The sequence below is a fragment of the Lathyrus oleraceus genome, chromosome 2 (genome assembly GCF_024323335.1).
Source record: "Lathyrus oleraceus cultivar Zhongwan6 chromosome 2, CAAS_Psat_ZW6_1.0, whole genome shotgun sequence".
Classification (NCBI taxonomy): Eukaryota; Viridiplantae; Streptophyta; class Magnoliopsida; order Fabales; family Fabaceae; genus Lathyrus; species Lathyrus oleraceus.
The window spans coordinates 34,680,442-34,684,650 of NC_066580.1; positions in this window are offsets into that span (position 1 = coordinate 34,680,442).

Here is a 4,209-nt window from a genome sequence, read left to right on the forward strand (position 1 = left end):
AGAAATAAAATTTATTACTCACCTGTAAGTCAAATCATGGTCTCGTTGTGAGAAAATATGGCAAGGAGGCCTACTTGGATGAGTTGGAAATGACTTACTAGTGAAGAAAGACAACCTCAATGAGCGAAAATGCTTGCACTAACCATTATAAATATAGGTCACAACCACTCTATTTGATACATATTGTATAGGAATGGGTTGGTGATACTTTTTCATAAATTTTTGTTCTGTTCATTGATAAACACTCTAAAATCAATGATGCACCCACACACAGACACAGACACACACAGGGGGAGAGAGAGAAGGTGAAGTGTTGTTTGATAAATCAATACAGATGACATTCAAATTCTTTCTTCTAGGTCTTCATTGTACAATTAGTATGAGTAAGAGTAGCTAATTTATCTTTTGTTGGGGTTAGATGTAAATATTAGAATATTCATGTATCAGTCTTAATCATAGAGTTTTATGTAATTCTAATTCTACTTTAATATTGATGACTTATTCATGCTTAATGCTTGTTTTAGAGTAGCAAACTAGAACATCTTTTCATGATTTTGTAATGATATTGAGAGATATTTTTCATCATTAGATCCAATATGTTCATCTGCTGGAAGCTAAGGTCTAGAGAAAGATTTTGATCGAACATTTTCATATACTATAGAATCTTCATGCGGTCATATTGGTTAATAGGTTGAGAGATTATTTGTTAGATAATATGATCATTTTCAAGATGTTGATTTATAGATGAACAACGAGTGGGGAACGATAGGTGTTAATATTAATTACTAATTAGAAATATGTATTACTGATTAAGAGAGTACATGCATACGTAATGATGAAATCTAACCTCAACAAGCTTTCTCATCTTTCAAAACTTAAATCTTATTTAGCATTAATTTAGTATTAAGTTTTCAACACAAACAAACTTTTATAAACCTTCCTTAAAATAATAAGAGCTATTGAAAGACTTTTTAAATTGCACCAGTCCTTATAGAGACGATAAACTAAATACATACTTACTTTTGCCTTACAACAAAATGGCGTCATTGCTAGAGACTGGCATTTAAATTTTAACAACATTGCGATAGTTTTTATTATTTTAAGTATTCTTGTACAAATGTTTATATATATGCACAACGGTAATTATTTAGACTAACATCACAACTATCAAAGCTTCGCAAAGAAATGCAGGAACACGTGAAAAAAAGTATTGTGAGCTTTGCAATGGAAATTATCCCACAGGATATTGCCCACCACCAGATGAAGATGTAAACTTCTTAAGCTACTAAAAGGTAATGGCTATATCCAAACAACAATAACAATCAAGGATAAATACAATGTCCAAGACCACCCAGACAACATCCATACTAAAATTATACTTAGACTCTTCCACAGTAAGACAAAATTTCAAAATTGGAGGATACTCTAAATCAGTTTATGTAACTATCTATAATAAATTTGAAGAAAATTGTTGCATCAACTAAAATTATTAAAACAAAGGTTGCTCTGATAGCCAAACAACTAGTTGATCAACAAGATGGAGCATTGAATGTCGTCACTCAAATCAACTCAGAAGAGCAATATGAAACCATTACAACTAGGAGCAGAAGAGTGAATGGTAACAACAATGATAAACACTACTACAAAATAAACATTTCTTCACGCTAAACTACAACGATATGTTTGTTAACCATGGTAATACCTCAATTATGGACGCGCTTTTTTTATTTATATTTACAAAAAATACATTGCACTATGGTCTAACTAATAAACTGTGATTATACATTTATGGAGTGACATGGTTCGAATCTTAGCTCCAACAATTTTCTACTTTTTCATTACAATTAATGTTGTCCTTATAATTATAATTTATAAATTAAAATTGAAATACCTATCACCACAATTGATAGTGAGAATCGTTGTGAAAGTCATTACATTTCATCACGGTTTTTTAAAACAATCATGGTGAAATTGTTTACTTATTTATAATATAAGCGAATTATCTCTCGCTTCTTGACAATATCGTTGTATCTATCACAACAAAACCCTATCATACATTTTCTGTCTTCTTTGTCATTAGCTCTTGCTTCATACATAAAGGTATTCTTCTTCTTCCTTGTTCGAGATTTTATGTTTTTTCATGTTATTGTAGTTTTATGTTGTTGTATGTTGTTGTTGTATTTTCCGATTTCATACCCTTCTCTCATCATGAATAGTGGGAGCAACAAACTTATCCACGAGATTCAGGTTACAAAAGAGGTTATTTATATGATGAAGTTATGGTTGAACAAAGCCAAGGAAGTTGAATCTGTTAGGGAACACATTACTATTGTTGAACCTTCTGACAGAATGGGCTATAAGAAGATTCATTTCAAGAATCTTAACCCTAAAAATATGAAGAAGGTAGAAGTTATTATGAATTATCTTATGAATATGGATGTAAATAATTCTAAATTAGATGAAGATATTAAGAACTATGAAGACCTTGAGAACTGCACGAATTCAACTAGGCATGAAGATTGAAGACCTTGTTATATTTTACATGATTTGTTGTTAGTTGTTGTTGTTGATAAGTTTTTGATTTGTTATGAGTAGTTGTTGTTAGTTGCTGTTAACATACTGATTTTTGTCGTGGCATGATTTACTTCCTTTTTTGGTTAACAATGTACTGTTGGTTGACGTTGCTTGTTATATTACAATATTAATGGTAATTATGTTGTGGTTGTTATTGCTTTCTATATTACAGTGTACTGCTTATTTATGTTAACATGCCGCTTTTTGTTGTGGCATAATTTACTTACCTAATGCTTTGTTGTTTCTTGTTTTGTTATAATATTAATGCTAGTTTGTGTTTTCAAAATAGGTTAACTTATATTATGGGTGGTTCATAAATGCTTTGTTTTGCTATGGAGAAATAATACAAGAAGTATGAATCAGTTTTGGAAGCTTCATCCGTCTTGTACTGTTTCTTCATGGCAACACAAAGTAGATCAACTTCAGATCATTCCACGATTCTTTTCAATAAAAGGTATGTTGTTGTTGTTTTCTTGATGTATATGTTGTTGTTGAGTTTATTATAATGTAAGTAGATTTTTTGTTTCACTCCCATCATTGAACATGCATTCATTTAAAGTGATTTAGAAAATAATAATCTAAAAATTAAGTTATATTTGAAATAACAGCTTAGATCAAACATGATTTTTCGAATTACATCCATCTTGTAATTCATCTACATCGCTCTTTAACATGTAAAACTTGGTTTATTTCCCCAAATTCTTTAAATAAATGGTTCGTTCTCTATTAATTTATATTGTAAAACATAAAATTTATTGAGAAATTGGATCATGTTCATCGTTGTCATCATAATAATCTTTATCATTGATTAAAATAATGATGTTGATAACGATGTTGATGATCCCAAATTAGTCAACATATTGATGCTTTGCAAAATAAAATAGGAATGAATCGTTGCTTTGAAGAATTTGGGGCATTGAATCAAATACTACTTTCATGGTGAAGAATCAAAGACCAAGCTATTGATTAGACTTGACTCATGAATCAAAATATCACCACCGAACTTTAATTTATCCAAGGGAAGGGGAAAAGATTCAAAAATAACCCAATATGTATATGCAAAGCTAGAATATTAAACTTAAGCTAAGCAAAAAGGGGGGAGATTCTAAAGGTACGGGGGTGTGTTATGAAAAGGGAAGGTATCAGCACCCTAATCACCTGTAGTACTCTACATGAACCTTTTAGATATATGTATTTGGTTTAAAATTGTTTGCTATTTGATTGGGGAGATGAGAAAAAGAACATTTTTTATTGTTTGATGATTTGGAAAGACGTTGAGTCTTATGCCTACGTACCCGTGAAGGATCAAAACCTCGTAGTTCGGATTCAAAAGTAAGAATGGATTTGTTGGAGTTGATTTTATGAGAAAGAGACGAATTGTCATCTTAAGGAGAAAACTCACATCTAAACCACCACAAACATGTGGAAGATAGATCTTTGCATCAAATTGAAAGAAGGGCTCTCACTTGGATATAGAATCAACAAGTATGCCACATACCTCTTCCAAATGGAAAAGAATCAATATCAATCTCAACAATGTTATGGGGTAGGAGATTTAAATCTCAACTAGGGATGACTCATGTCTAATCCTTTTATGAAAAGGTTTTAAACATGTAAAAGCCAAAGGGGCAAAAG